Here is a 17,350-nt window from a genome sequence, read left to right as displayed (position 1 = left end):
GGTCCCTGGAATTTACTGGCGGCAGCACAGTCTTTCTTGGAACACAGCTTTCTTGAAAACCCACCGAGCTGTCCTCTGATGGTGATAGAGGATCCGGTGCTGGGAGAGCACGTATGTTCTTTTCCGCTTTTAAATTGGATGGCTGAACTGTTTTCGGATGAAGACGGTGACTTCCTGTTGGAGGCTGTTGCAGCTTATTTTGCATACACACTTATGTCATAGACCTTTTTCATGTTTCATATGCTGAGTACTAGCATTTCATTGACAATTCATTGACTTAATTGTCAAGTTTTTATTATTTACCTTGCCTATTGGCTTAAGACTCGATAAAGTACTTGGCTGTTTTATTTTTCTTTAGCATTGAATTTTCCTAGTTTTTAATGCTTTACCTTGCGGACCGTCCACATATAAACTTGCAATCTGCTCTCATGAGATGGCACTTCTATTATCTTATTCAGTTCGTTTCCGGATCATGGGGAGGTGTCATCTAGGTCCTGGATATCTTTACACCGTGTTAAGTTAGCATGGGCTCATTACCGGTTTAAACGCCATTTTTCCTTTTTTGCAACTTCTGCACACGACATTTAGTTGTTGCTTTAGCTTTCCACCTAGTAGTTCATCGTGGTTTACATGAGAATAATATGTTATTGGTCTACTATCTGCTTTACTTGTTAAACTATATCTGTACAGCGAGTGCTAAAGTTTCAAGAACAACACGATACAGAATTGTTATGAGGTCTGATCTCCACGACTTCATACTCATAACATAAGTGCAACTTCTGCCAATTCTGGGCATGAGGCGGGTTTTATATTGCTTTGCCGAACACACATACACAACAGTTGATGCGGTTCACATGAAGAGAGAGCTGGTGTATGCTGATGTGATTCCTTCAAATCTAAGACACTAAAGTATGGGCACGCCCTAAACCAACACAAAGAGACCTTCTTAGCAAATAATATAATATGTGTATTAGGGAGGGTGAGATATAAGCAGCCGCGGGCCGTGGAGGGAGTTACGGTGAGGCAGGGAGGCGGGGAGGGGGAGAAGCAGGGTGGAGCCCTCTCTACCTTGCCCCTCCCCCTCCCCGCCTCCCTGCCCCACCGTAACTCCCTCCACGGCCCGCGGCTGCTTATAAGTGTTGCTAACTCTTATTCATTTACAGCATGTTAACATACTGTCACCATTCGCTTTTTATGTACTAGTAACTATGCTGGTAATTTTGCTACTGATAATATGTGTACTTGTATTCTCCACCCTGCTTCTCCCCCTCCCCGCCTCCCTGCCTCACCGTAACTCCCTCCACGGCCCGCGGCTGCTTATAAGTGTTGCTAACTCTTATTCATTTACAGCATGTTAACATACTATCACCATTCACTTTTTATGTACTAGTAACTATGCTGGTAATTTTGCTACTGATAATATGTGTACTTTTATTATCTAAGGTACTACGCCTGAGAAGACGGCATTAGTAAATAAACATTTCAAATACACATGTGTTCTTCTTAACTCCATGTTCTGGTTTCTAAGAAATATATAACGACCGACTGTTCATGAGTTCCACGTATCCTGAGGTACTATAAGTTCATATTCTGGATTGTCTAAACATTGAGAGTTTGTTATATCCAATGTGACACTGTACCTAGCTTGCTAAATAGTTTTTGATTACTAACGTGAGTTTTGGGACACCCTAATTCGCCGAGGTTCCAATCCTCTGTCCACAGTTCTGTGTGAGAACAGAAACCCTGCGACAGGGGCACCCCCGACCCTTGCTGGAGCTTCATCACACTTGCGATACAACTCCAGCAATGCGCCACCTTTACGGCACAGATACATCACGCATCTGTGCTGTTTTTGCCCCGTGATGCGCCGCATTGTAAATGCAGCACACCATAGGTGACGGAACAGCGGCACAGAATGACTAACACATCCCTGGTGATGCGCCAGTCATCATAAATCTATCCCTATGCTTCTTATCTTGTTAGAGATGAACCGCCATATGTATCATCAAAGTTATTTGCATTTCCTAAATAGCGAACTTTAAGGAATAAATAGCGATTCTTTACCATTCCTAGTTTGCGATGAGCTATTTGCTAATTAGCCGAATGTAGCCCAATGAAGCCCAATGTAGCCCAATGTAGCCCAAAGATGGCCGCCAGACACACAAAAAAACAAATGTAGCCCAAATATCAGCCAGATGTAGCCCAACTATAGCCCAGTGACAGAATGACCAATCAGCTTCGCAAACCTCCGTTACGCGAAGCGGAGCGCTGTTACAGATATATATCTTTTTTTGAACGTTAATTTCTCAAAATCCACTGGAGCACATATAATGAGACCTAGCAAAGGCACATCGGGCTACCAGTCCCTAATATTTTGCCAAGTTTCGTGCAAATCCATTCAGCCGTTCGATTATTATTTTTATTATTTTTTTTTGCCCCGCGGGGCCCTTTTAAAACCTCCACATCAAACCTAGGGGGTCAGCGAGGATCTACTATGCCCCCTTATAGTTATTTCCCCCTTTGTTTTGACCTCCTCTTGTCTCTCGATCCTACCGAGAGACAAGATGGCGGCCGCTACGGACTGTTTGGAATGTTGACAGACGCCGGAGAACCAATCAGCTTCGCTTCACAAAGCTCCGTTGCGCGAAAAGTCCGCGAACCAGAGCGCTAACCGGTCCGCTGTTACAGATATATATCTTTTTTTAAACGTTAATTTCTCAAAATCCACTGGAGCACATATATTGAGACCTACAAAAGGCACATCGGGCTACCAGTCCCTACAATTTTGCCAAGTTTCGTGCAAATCCATTCAGCCGTTCGGGCTAAAAGTGAGGCCAACCGCCCTATGGAAAACTCAATGTTAAAAACACGTTTTGGGACCCCCCTTTTTTCTCGGCCCCCACTGGACGAACCCCCCCCAAATTTTCAAGGGCTGCTCAGAAACAAAATGTGCCATTTTCCTGAAAATTTCAGCCGATTCCGTCCACAAACGCCAAAGTTATTAGACATAGAATTTTCAAAAAACCCATAGAGAAAAAATCCTAACTATATATACCTACTGGCGACCGCCAGTAGGTAATATATATACATATATATATATATATCCGAACTCACAGGTAGCCTCAATGGAGTAAGGCCTCAAGCAGATAATTAATTCGCATTTTATTGGGCAAACTTGCAAGCAGGCAAAACAGCAGGAGACTGACATCAAATAAGTTCATATGCCAGACGCGTTTCGGGAACGAGTTTCCCTTCATCAATGGCTCCCAAACTGCCGATTTGCAAAACAGTGTCGCTGCACAGTTTTTAAGTTCCAGGGTCCCGCCCCAGTGGGCGTAGCCTTCACGGCATTCTGGTTCCTGTAGTACAGAGGGTGTTCCCTAGTGGGTCTGTCCTGCAAGGCAGTAAAGATTAAAAAAGTTATTACCCAAGTGGGTTGAGGCAGAATTCCAGCGGCCGCCTGCCCCGCTTTACAGTATCCCAACACGAACATCATAGTAGCTCCATCCTGCATATGGAGCCAGCATGCCAGCTTTCCGTGTTGCCAGCTCCACGTGGAGACAGCACGGACCCGCTCCGCAGTGTACCCCACTCCGCGGCTGGGCAACAGCCGCTATTACATCCGAACTCACAGGTAGCCTCAATGGAGTAAGGCCTCAAGCAGATAATTAATTCGAATTTTATTGGGCAAACTTGCAAGCAGGCAAAACAGCAGGAGACTGACATCAAATAAATTCATATGCCAGACGCGTTTCGGGAACGTGTTTCCCTTCATCAATGGCTCACAAACTGACGATTTGCAAAACAGTATCGCTGCACAGTTTTTAAGTTCCAGGGTCCCGCCCCAGTGGGCGTAGCCTTCACGGCATTCTGGTTCCTGTAGTACAGAGGGTGTTCCCTAGTGGGTCTGTCCTGCAAGGCAGTAAAGATTAAAAAAGTTATTACCCAAGTGGGTTGAGGCAGAATTCCAGCGGCCGCCTGCCCCGCTTTACAGTATCCCAACACGAACATCATAGTAGCTCCATCCTGCATATGGAGCCAGCATGCCTGCTTTCCGTGTTGCCAGCTCCATGTGGAGACAGCACGGACCCGCTCCGCAGTGGACCCCACTCCGCGGCTGGGCAACAGCCGCTATTACATCCGAACTCACAGGTAGCCTCAATGGAGTAAGGCCTCAAGCAGATAATTAATTCGCATTTTATTGGGCAAACTTGCAAGCAGGCAAAACAGCAGGAGACTGACATCAAATAAGTTCATATGCCAGACGCGTTTCGGGAACGTGTTTCCCTTCATCAATGGCTCCCAAACTGCCGATATATACATACATACATACATACAAACATACATACATACATATATATATATATATATTCACTGAAAAAACCATAGGTTATAGACCATATATAGTTAGGAATTTGCATTTACAAAACCTTGAAAATTCACTGAAAAAACCATAGGTTAGAGACCATATATAGTTAGCTGGACATTTTATTGACATAAAACCAATGAAATTCCATATATAGTTAGTTGCACTAACTATATATCGCGCACCCGCAATCCACTGCTGATGATGTCACATATTACATCATTCATGACATGGTCAGTGACATCACTGATGGCATCACTGATTACATCTCAAATGACTGCAAAAACAACAATGATGGACAGAATGTGGATCAATGTCACACATTCACCCCAGTCAAAAGATCTGGGCCCAAATCCATCGTTTTTCCACTCCACACCACCCTGGGTTAGACAATGGCGATATGCAAATCAGCGCTGACCCTGTGCCCCATGGGAACAGTCCAGTCTGAACTACAAAAGCCATGTCCTTCCCAGAACGGAAACAAGCATCCGAGGACCGGCCCGGTTTCGAGGTAACACCTCTCATCAGCCTGGCTAGCTTGCTTCCAGTGGTGTGGAGTGCCTGGGACTCACGTCTGAGCATCCCCAGTACACTTAGAGCGGTTACTGCAAAAACAACAATGATGGACAGAATGTGGATCAATGTCACACATTCACCCCGTCAAAAGATTTGGGCCCAAATCCATTGTTTTTCCACTCCACACCACCCTGGGTTAGACAATGGCGATATGCAAATCAGCGCTGACCCTGTGCCCCATGGGAACAGTCACATCTCAAATGACATCACTGATGACATCTCAAATGACATCACTGATGACATCATCTAGTGTCTGTGTGTTTTTGTAAAGTTTAAATATGTTTTACATATTGAAGAATGAGTGGATGTATGGAAGACTGAGTGTGTGTGTGGCTGGCTGGGAGGTGTGTGACTCTGTGCATATCAATGTGTACTTGTATCAGTGATTGTATAAGAGAGTAAGTATGTGTTAGTATATGTGTGAAAAGTATGGTGTTCTGTGTTTAACTGTATAGATGAGGAAATCGAAGTGTGATTGATTCTTCACAGGACTGACTAGGTGTATGAGTGCATATGATAGTGTTGTAATAATGAGTGACTATGTATGAGTGATTGTATGGGTGAATGAGTGAATGTGTGTGTAGACGTAGGAATCAGTGAGTGCGTATGTAGTAACTGGTATTGGTGTGTCATGATGTCATCAGTGATGTCATTTGAGATGTCATCAGTGATGTCATTTGAGATGTCATCAGTGATGTCACTGAAGTATGGTGTTCTGTGTTTAACTGTATAGATGAGGAAATGGAAGTGTGATTGATTCTTTACAGGACTGACTAGGTGTGTGAGTAACTCCATGGATGAGTGGCAGTGTGTGAGTGTCTGCATAGGTGTATGAGTGCATATGATAGTGTTGTAATAATGAGTGACTGTATGTATGAGTGATTGTATGGGTGAATGAGTGAATGTGTGTGTAGACGTAGGAATCAGTGAGTGCGTATGTAGTAACTGGTATTGGTGTGTCATGATGTCATCAGTGATGTCATTTGAGATGTCATCAGTGATGTCATCAGTGATGTCATTTGAGATGTCATCAGTGATGTCATCAGTGATGTCACTGACCATGTCATGAATGATGTAATATGTGACAACATCAGCAGTGGATTGCGGGTGCGCGATATATAGTTAGTGCAACTAACTATATATGGAATTTCATTGGTTTTATGTCAATAAAATGTCCAGCTAACTATATATGGTCTCTAACCTATGGTTTTTTCAGTGAATTTTCAAGGTTTTGTAAATGCAAATTCCTAACTATATATGGTCTATAACCTATGGTCTTTTCAGTGAATATATATATATATATATATATATATATATATTGTCATTTCAATTGCCTCAGCTTTCCAGGGTGCACTCCACAGTGCGTTGACTCAAGGGTCATTTAAATCTCTCGCCATCATCCGGGTAAGTACGTTCGCCTGACGCGTTTCTGTGGTCCAATTACCACTTCATCAGAGGCATTCTCCTGCATTCAATTGAACCGCGCTGCTTTGACGCATGCTCATTGCTTAATTATCATTTGTGGGACTATCATGATTTTTAGTTGAGCCACACTGCATGCTGGACTTTGTAGTTCTTTGCGCTGCATTGTTCGTTCAGTTGAAGCAGATATTGGAGATAATGTTTTTTCCTATAGTAGGATCCGATTTGTGAAAGCGAGTTTATCTGATATAAACGCGCTGTGCTGACAGACTGGAGCAGTTCCTCTGCCTTTTCCGCTCGGTGTGTGAGCCGGTGCATCCTGCACGGGAAGGCCCCCGTGTCAAAATTTTGTCATTTCAATTGCCTCAGCTTTCCAGGGTGCACTCCACAGTGCGTTGACTCAAGGGTCATTTAAATCTCTCGCCATCATCCGGGTAAGTACGTTCGCCTGACGCGTTTCTGTGGTCCAATTACCACTTCATCAGAGGCATTCTCCTGCATTCAATTGAACCGCGCTGCTTTGACGCATGCTCATTGCTTAATTATCATTTGTGGGACTATCATGATTTTTAGTTGAGCCACACTGCATGCTGGACTTTGTAGTTCTTTGCGCTGCATTGTTCGTTCAGTTGAAGCAGATATTGGAGATAATGTTTTTTCCTGTAGTAGGATCCGATTTGTGAAAGCGAGTTTATCTGATATAAACGCGCTGTGCTGACAGACTGGAGCAGTTCCTCTGCCTTTGCCGCTCGGTGTGTGAGCCGGTGCATCCTGCACGGGAAGGCCCCCGTGTCAAAATGTTGTCATTTCAATTGCCTCAGCTTTCCAGGGTGCACTCCACAGTGCGTTGACTCAAGGGTCATTTAAATCTCTCGCCATCATCCGGGTAAGTACGTTCGCCTGACGCGTTTCTGTGGTCCAATTACCACTTCATCAGAGGCATTCTCCTGCATTCAATTGAACCGCGCTGCTTTGACGCATGCTCATTGCTTAATTATCATTTGTGGGACTATCATGATTTTTAGTTGAGCCACACTGCATGCTGGACTTTGTAGTTCTTTGCGCTGCATTGTTCGTTCAGTTGAAGCAGATATTGGAGATAATGTTTTTTCCTGTAGTAGGATCCGATTTGTGAAAGCGAGTTTATCTGATATAAACGCGCTGTGCTGACAGACTGGAGCAGTTCCTCTGCCTTTGCCGCTCGGTGTGTGAGCCGGTGCATCCTGCACGGGAAGGCCCTCGTGTCAAAATGTTGTCATTTCAATTGCCTCAGCTTTCCAGGGTGCACTCCACAGTGCGTTGACTCAAGGGTCATTTAAATCTCTCGCCATCATCCGGGTAAGTACGTTCGCCTGACGCGTTTCTGTGGTCCAATTACCACTTCATCAGAGGCATTCTCCTGCATTCAATTGAACCGCGCTGCTTTGACGCATGCTCATTGCTTAATTATCATTTGTGGGACTATCATGATTTTTAGTTGAGCCACACTGCATGCTGGACTTTGTAGTTCTTTGCGCTGCATTGTTCGTTCAGTTGAAGCAGATATTGGAGATAATGTTTTTTCCTGTAGTAGGATCCGATTTGTGAAAGCGAGTTTATCTGATATAAACGCGCTGTGCTGACAGACTGGAGCAGTTCCTCTGCCTTTGCCGCTCGGTGTGTGAGCCGGTGCATCCTGCACGGGAAGGCCCCCGTGTCAAAATTTTGTCATTTCAATTGCCTCAGCTTTCCAGGGTGCACTCCACAGTGCGTTGACTCAAGGGTCATTTAAATCTCTCGCCATCATCCGGGTAAGTACGTTCGCCTGACGCGTTTCTGTGGTCCAATTACCACTTCATCAGAGGCATTCTCCTGCATTCAATTGAACCGCGCTGCTTTGACGCATGCTTATTGCTTAATTATCATTTGTGGGACTATCATGATTTTTAGTTGAGCCACACTGCATGCTGGACTTTGTAGTTCTTTGCGCTGCATTGTTCGTTCAGTTGAAGCAGATATTGGAGATAATGTTTTTTCCTGTAGTAGGATCCGATTTGTGAAAGCGAGTTTATCTGATATAAACGCGCTGTGCTGACAGACTGGAGCAGTTCCTCTGCCTTTGCCGCTCGGTGTGTGAGCCGGTGCATCCTGCACGGGAAGGCCCCCGTGTCAAAATGTTGTCATTTCAATTGCCTCAGCTTTCCAGGGTGCACTCCACAGTGCGTTGACTCAAGGGTCATTTAAATCTCTCGCCATCATCCGGGTAAGTACGTTCGCCTGACGCGTTTCTGTGGTCCAATTACCACTTCATCAGAGGCATTCTCCTGCATTCAATTGAACCGCGCTGCTTTGACGCATGCTCATTGCTTAATTATCATTTGTGGGACTATCATGATTTTTAGTTGAGCCACACTGCATGCTGGACTTTGTAGTTCTTTGCGCTGCATTGTTCGTTCAGTTGAAGCAGATATTGGAGATAATGTTTTTTCCTGTAGTAGGATCCGATTTGTGAAAGCGAGTTTATCTGATATAAACGCGCTGTGCTGACAGACTGGAGCAGTTCCTCTGCCTTTGCCGCTCGGTGTGTGAGCCGGTGCATCCTGCACGGGAAGGCCCCCGTGTCAAAATTTTGTCATTTCAATTGCCTCAGCTTTCCAGGGTGCACTCCACAGTGCGTTGACTCAAGGGTCATTTAAATCTCTCGCCATCATCCGGGTAAGTACGTTCGCCTGACGCGTTTCTGTGGTCCAATTACCACTTCATAAGAGGCATTCTCCTGCATTCAATTGAACCGCGCTGCTTTGACGCATGCTCATTGCTTAATTATCATTTGTGGGACTATCATGATTTTTAGTTGAGCCACACTGCATGCTGGACTTTGTAGTTCTTTGCGCTGCATTGTTCGTTCAGTTGAAGCAGATATTGGAGATAATGTTTTTTCCTGTAGTAGGATCCGATTTGTGAAAGCGAGTTTATCTGATATAAACGCGCTGTGCTGACAGACTGGAGCAGTTCCTCTGCCTTTGCCGCTCGGTGTGTGAGCCGGTGCATCCTGCACGGGAAGGCCCCCGTGTCAAAATTTTGTCATTTCAATTGCCTCAGCTTTCCAGGGTGCACTCCACAGTGCGTTGACTCAAGGGTCATTTAAATCTCTCGCCATCATCCGGGTAAGTACGTTCGCCTGACGCGTTTCTGTGGTCCAATTACCACTTCATCAGAGGCATTCTCCTGCATTCAATTGAACCGCGCTGCTTTGACGCATGCTCATTGCTTAATTATCATTTGTGGGACTATCATGATTTTTAGTTGAGCCACACTGCATGCTGGACTTTGTAGTTCTTTGCGCTGCATTGTTCGTTCAGTTGAAGCAGATATTGGAGATAATGTTTTTTCCTGTAGTAGGATCCGATTTGTGAAAGCGAGTTTATCTGATATAAACGCGCTGTGCTGACAGACTGGAGCAGTTCCTCTGCCTTTGCCGCTCGGTGTGTGAGCCGGTGCATCCTGCACGGGAAGGCCCCCGTGTCAAAATTTTGTCATTTCAATTGCCTCAGCTTTCCAGGGTGCACTCCACAGTGCGTTGACTCAAGGGTCATTTAAATCTCTCGCCATCATCCGGGTAAGTACGTTCGCCTGACGCGTTTCTGTGGTCCAATTACCACTTCATCAGAGGCATTCTCCTGCATTCAATTGAACCGCGCTGCTTTGACGCATGCTCATTGCTTAATTATCATTTGTGGGACTATCATGATTTTTAGTTGAGCCACACTTCATGCTGGACTTTGTAGTTCTTTGCGCTGCATTGTTCGTTCAGTTGAAGCAGATATTGGAGATAATGTTTTTTCCTGTAGTAGGATCCGATTTGTGAAAGCGAGTTTATCTGATATAAACGCGCTGTGCTGACAGACTGGAGCAGTTCCTCTGCCTTTGCCGCTCGGTGTGTGAGCCGGTGCATCCTGCACGGGAAGGCCCCCGTGTCAAAATTTTGTCATTTCAATTGCCTCAGCTTTCCAGGGTGCACTCCACAGTGCGTTGACTCAAGGGTCATTTAAATCTCTCGCCATCATCCGGGTAAGTACGTTCGCCTGACGCGTTTCTGTGGTCCAATTACCACTTCATCAGAGGCATTCTCCTGCATTCAATTGAACCGCGCTGCTTTGACGCATGCTCATTGCTTAATTATCATTTGTGGGACTATCATGATTTTTAGTTGAGCCACACTGCATGCTGGACTTTGTAGTTCTTTGCGCTGCATTGTTCGTTCAGTTGAAGCAGATATTGGAGATAATGTTTTTTCCTGTAGTAGGATCCGATTTGTGAAAGCGAGTTTATCTGATATAAACGCGCTCTGCTGACAGACTGGAGCAGTTCCTCTGCCTTTGCCGCTCGGTGTGTGAGCCGGTGCATCCTGCACGGGAAGGCCCCCGTGTCAAAATTTTGTCATTTCAATTGCCTCAGCTTTCCAGGGTGCACTCCACAGTGCGTTGACTCAAGGGTCATTTAAATCTCTCGCCATCATCCGGGTAAGTACGTTCGCCTGACGCGTTTCTGTGGTCCAATTACCACTTCATCAGAGGCATTCTCCTGCATTCAATTGAACCGCGCTGCTTTGACGCATGCTCATTGCTTAATTATCATTTGTGGGACTATCATGATTTTTAGTTGAGCCACACTGCATGCTGGACTTTGTAGTTCTTTGCGCTGCATTGTTCGTTCAGTTGAAGCAGATATTGGAGATAATGTTTTTTCCTGTAGTAGGATCCGATTTGTGAAAGCGAGTTTATCTGATATAAACGTGCTGTGCTGACAGACTGGAGCAGCTCCTCTGCCTTTGCCGCTCGGTGTGTGAGCCGGTGCATCCTGCACGGGAAGGCACTGATGTCATTTGAGATGTCATCAGTGATGTCATCAGTGATGTCACTGACCATGCCATGAATGATGTAATATGTGACATCATCAGCAGTGGATTGCGGGTGCGCGATATAGAGTTAGTGCAACTAACTATATATGGAATTTCAATGGTTTTGTGTGAGTAAAATAAGGTTTTTTAAATGCTAATTCCTAACTATATATGGTCTATAACCTATGGTTTTTTCAGTGAATTTTCAAGGTTTTGTAAATGCTAATTCCTAACTATATATGGTCTATAACCTATGGTTTTTTCAGTGAATTTCAATGTTTTTTTAATAGCAAATATCATAAGCTGTCGAATGTCAAGTACGTGGTAAGTGAAAACATTTTCGTGTTTATGCACACTGATCTGCTTTGAATGGTGCCCCCCCCTCATTTCTATTAGGAGTACTCTCTCTTTGCAGATAGTGAAAGGTAGTTAACGCAGGCCTTTGCCCCCGTTGTAATACGTCGTGCCTGCTTCTCTCTCCATTTGATTGATTGTTATCCAAGCATTTACTGTTTTAGAATTGGTTCTCTTTGGTTCATTCTCTATTTACAAACAAACACAGAGTCGCAATACTCTGTTTAGTCTTTGCAGATAACAAAAAATCGTGTAAAAAAAAAGAAAAGGAATCGAGCAAAATCAGTAGGCCACTAATGGGATCTCTTTTTGACCTCGCTAAAATAGAAACATTAGGAACAACCCCTCATGACAAATACAAAACTAGTGAGATGAACTGAACTCCACACAATGATGGCTGCAAAACAGCTCGGCTCCGCCACCCACCCCGCCCAAAATAACGATAAAGAGCGGCTGCCATGATTGGTTGCGGAATGGCCACGACGGAGCTACGAAATGGTGGTGCTCTCATGCTAACCCCAGCTTCAGTCTGAAACATCCAGAAACACTGTAGACTACCAATTCGATCAGTTCCGGTAGCGCCCCAATGTAACCCGGTAGAGAAGAACTAGCCCTCCCCTCTTTGACTGATGGTTCTTGTTGCCTGTCCCTTCTGTTGTCATTTAACAGTACTATTTAGCCTGCTGAAAGGGGTTGTGTTCCGACCGCTGGTTGGTGGAGACATTTTGACTATATTCTGGACCTGCGTTGTCGCGTAATGCGTCATATGACGCGCCGCGTTAGCGCATCCGGAAGTCATCCGGGGCGCGACGCGCAGCGCGTAACGTAAGCATAACAAGTCATGTGACTTGTTAATAAAACTTTTCATTGGTTCATTTTACTTTTCTTATTCTAATGATGAAAGGCTTGGTCATATGACCTAAAAATTACGCTTTTTATTACTTCCGAACATTATTTTTTCTTAAATATATGTTATAATGTTCCAGGCTAATGTACTTTCCCGGAAAATTTACAACTGTCCTGCAAGTAAAATATATTCTTTTTTCGAGAAAAATAGCGTTTCTTCGTCCCATGACGGAGCCGTTGAGCAAAAGAGGGTCGACCTGCTGTCTTAGTCGCCGATACGCCTGAATATGAGATTCTTATCGATCACTTTATGTTGCAGGAGTAGAAAACACAACAGCCCTTGACCATTTATCTTTACTGCGTTCCTGCGTATTATACCTTTTACCCTTCATGTAATTGGTCTGCTTTATTTCACTTGCCTTTTAATGATTCTAAAACAGTGACTATTATTAAAAACTTTACCAATGTATATACTACTACCATGTTTTCTTTTAAAAACCTTTATTGTGAAAATTTCATTATACAAATACGAGCCTATAACCACGTCGGCCGGCCACGGAGCAAACTGTAATCGTATATGATGAGTAGACATTTACACTGTAGAGGAACGTAACGGGCGGGCCATTAGGTTGCAAGAACTAAGGTGTCTAACAGTTGCGGAATCGGTGGACGTACATTTTATTATTAAAATACGACAGGGCCAGTTACAATAAAATTATCTAGATATACATTTGCGGGCAAGTACCATGGGTGACGTTAATTCGAACTTTCAATAGTACAGTAATCAATAACACATCAGAACTTAATATCAATAGGGATGTCGAAATATTCAATCAATTCTCGTCCCCGCCCGCCATATGCTTCAAAACTGCATACGTATCTCATGATTTCAAGGTTCTGCAACCAGTACACAACAAGGAGTTACGAGTCCCATTTATTCCGGCGCCATTTTGGGCGAGGACGGGCAGGTCCAGGATATAGTCAAAATGTCTCTACCAACCATCGACTATGATGATGTTCATATGCTGTATTTATTAGAGTAACACTCATCTGTCCACATGAAATTAATTTGCCACAATCTAAACATGTCATTTTAATCTTTCCAAAGTTCTAAATATTTGGGACCATTTCCCTTGCCTCTGATGCTGTCAGTGCCACTTCTTTGATGAATGTACTGGCAGGTCGGGGGTTCTCCTCCAAATCTCTCTTTTATGCAGCACTATAATTAATTGGTGTCACCTCTCCATATGACGATGCATGGTATAGTTACCATAACTATATTTTTTTTCGGTTCCTCTGGAGAGTACATCGTGGCAGATGAAGCGTGTAACGTACCGGGAATTTACCTTTTTTTGCATGTACAGGAAAGGAAAAAAAAATCGAGCGTCCGAGTTCTAAAGTTTTCCAGGGCCATTTTAGTAGACCAGGCCCAAATCCAAAGAACAAGCCGCCATTTTCAGAGTCCTGTTGCAGCCGCCTGTCGCTGTAGCATCAAGAGCAGCCGAAACTCAGCTGAATGGCAACTGAAACGGTAAAGGGGCGCCCCACTACAGCAGACGAGCCTCCACCTAGGAAGGCCCGTTCACGCCGCCTCCCCCACCCCCCCTTCGGGCACCCCACGCCGTTATTCGGAGCAGCATTGTAGGATGGCCACACCAGTGCGGCAACTTGCTAGACATCACCTCGGTGCCATCCGGATCTGCAGATGAAGTGCCTCTCAACTATGAAACCACCACGGTGCCCTCCGGATCTTGGAGCCTTGTGCTGGTTCCGGCCTATTCACACATCGGTCCGCTACTGACGCCACCTCACAGGCCAACGGGGCACCCCACGCCGACTTTCTGCGCAGCATTGTAGGATGGCCACACCAGTGCCACAACTTGCTAGACACCACCTCGGTGCCATCCGGATCTTGGCATCTCAGCGCCTTGTGGTGTCTTCTATTCAGAAAATATTGTTGCGCTGCCTTTGGCCCCATTCGCACATCGGTCCGCTACTGACGCCATCTCACAGGCCAACGGGGCGCCCCACGCGGACTTTCAACATTGTAGGATGGCCACACCAGTGCACCTTACTAGACACCACCTCGGTGCCATCCGGATCTTGGCGCGTTGTGCTGCCTTCGGCCTATTCGCACATCGGTCCGCTACTGACGCGAACTCACAGGCCAACAGGGCGCCCCACGCCGACTTTCAGCATTGTAGGATGGCCACACCAGTGCTGCAACTTGCTGGACACCACCTCGCTGCCATCCGGATCTTGGCGCGTTGTGTTGCCATCTGCCTATTCGCACATCGGTCCGCTACTGACGCCGCCTCACGTGCCAACGTATTTTCTCCGCATTTTATACCCTATGCCGCATAACAGGTCATGTGACTTGTTTATAAAACTTTTCATTGGTTCATTTTACTTTTGGTTTCCTAATGATGGAAGGCTTGATCATATGACCTAAAAACAACACTTTTCATTGGATGAAAACTTTTTTTTTTCCCCAAACGATGAAAGCCCCACCTTGTTTCTGGATGTTTCAGACTGAAGCTGGCGTCACCATGAAAGCACCACCATCTCGTGGCTCCGTCGTAGTCATTCCGCGAGCAATCATGGCAGCCGCTCCCCACCAGAAGCCTGCAGGAGTCGGGGGCCCCCAAAACTTTTGATGAATCCTCAAGGCGGAGGGGACGCTTTCGAGAATGGGGTCCAAGACCTAGCAGACAAGCGTCTGATTTCCAAGGTGTCCCAGGGCCATTTCAGTGGACCAGGCCCAAAAAGGAAACAGCCTGCCGCCATTTTGAGAATCCTGTGACAGCTGCCTATCGCTGCACCGCAAGAGTGGGCGCAACTCAGCTGAATTGCGGCTTTTGACACAGTGGACCAAAAGCGGACGGAATGGCAACTGAAACGGTAAAGGGGCGCCCCACTACAACAGACGAGACTCCACCTGGAGAGGCCCGTTCACGCCTCCTCCCCCCCCCCCGGGGCGCCCCACGCCGTTATTCGGAGCAGCATTGTAGGATACCAAAACCAGTGCGGCAACTTACTGGACATCACCTTGGTGCCATTGTGGTATATAAATAAATAATACCGGATCTATTTTTGACTGGATATAGTAATAACAGATAGCTCAATAAATAAGAGTCAAGATTCGAGGTAGTAGGAGTTTGCAGGTTTAATACAGCATAAGGACAGGAACAGGACAACCTGCACAGGACTGGGATGGCAGCGCTGCCTGGGACAGAATTGGACTGGCGTAAGGGATAACATTTAATAACAGTGCACAAGCATATATACTAAAACAATTGCATTACAATACATACGATAGGCGGAGCAGTGGGTGTGGTCAATAGCAGTCGCGAAAGATAAGGGTGAAAGTGGGTGTAACAGGAGGCGTGAACATAGACATGTGATGTAAACGTAACAGAATATGTCATAAATGGGGCGGAAACATGGAGGGGGCTACCTAAGGAGCCGGGACCTCTAACCTAATGGTGCGCGCAAACTGACAATGACTTGTTACTAGGAGAAGCTGGGGGCTATGACTTCTGTGCTAGGAGCAGAGACTGAAGTCTGGAGAGTCAGGGCGACATGTACCTAAACACTATCTAGTATCTGATGTTTAGAGAACATGTTGATAGAATCCAAAAGTTATCGGGGTAAAGGCTAACAGACTCTAAGACTGGTGCATGCATTATTCTACATGTAGTGCGTGATGAAGAATATTAAATGATCATTAATACAGTATTTCTCTTACATGGAGACGTAAAGACTAGACGATGACTGAAACTATTGATGCGATTCAGTAGCTTAGGAATGCAGAGAAGGAGGGCTGGACTGATAACTAGAATCATAACATACTTTTGGCAGACTAGCAGGCAGAGCCAGGCCGAGCCGGGCACTGTGAGGCAGGAAGTAAGTGAAGGGTCAGGAACACAGGTGGGGGCTGTATCGCTCCTCAGCGAGGGCTCAGGGGACAGGAGCTGAATCTGGTGTCCGGGCCCTTTTGAGGCCTAGAAACGGGGACTTTTCAATGGAATAACGTGCACACTGAGAAACGTGGCAACGTAGCTTTACAGAGGCTCAATACTCGTAGCTTTCACGAGAACTGGAAACTGGCATACTAGAGATGGACACAACTGTAATTGCGTCTTTAATCGATCATGGGGAATACATATGCATATTAATCATGCACATACAACATAGGATGGGGAACACGTAGGGACACAGAACATGGCAAAATTTACTTTTCCACATTCCCTCCTTGTCACTACGTTTCCATCAGGAAACATCAATATTCATGATACCATCTATCATTTCATACAGTATCATTTGCTCGTCTCGAAGTTTCTTGGAACTGGATTTAGAACGGGACTCGGGACTAGGAATACAAGAGGTAGCACAAATGCCACAAATCGCAGGGACACATTGTATACAGAGGCAGCAACTGAATATGATCGCTACCGCAATACCTAGAAAAGACAACACTTTCCATCCCCAGGCGGAAATAATATTCCAGAACCAACCGGACCATGTCCAGGTGCCTGGATTTTGGTGTAACATATGGGCAATTTTATGCAGTCTGGTTATAGCTGAATAAACAGACGGCGCGTTATTAGGAATGAAAATGCAGCAACTAGATCCGATGACTCTACATGCCCCGCCCCTATCGGCCAGTATGACGTCAAGGACGAGACGATTCTGGAGCACGACAATTCTCATAAAGGATTGCTCTTCGGTCAAGTTACCTAGAGCAGAGGTAGTCTCAATCACTACTGCTTCAAGGGTTCTGGTTAATCTACGTATCAGTTTACTATTCACGACAGTACCTAAGTAGGGAAAGACACCTTTATTGATATCTATGTATTGTTCTAGAGCAGTTTCAGTATAATCGACAATCGGGAGGTCTCTCTTGT

The sequence above is a fragment of the Lissotriton helveticus genome, chromosome 6, assembly GCF_964261635.1.
Source record: "Lissotriton helveticus chromosome 6, aLisHel1.1, whole genome shotgun sequence".
NCBI classification, from domain to species: Eukaryota; Metazoa; Chordata; class Amphibia; order Caudata; family Salamandridae; genus Lissotriton; species Lissotriton helveticus.
This window is presented reverse-complemented; position numbering follows the sequence as displayed.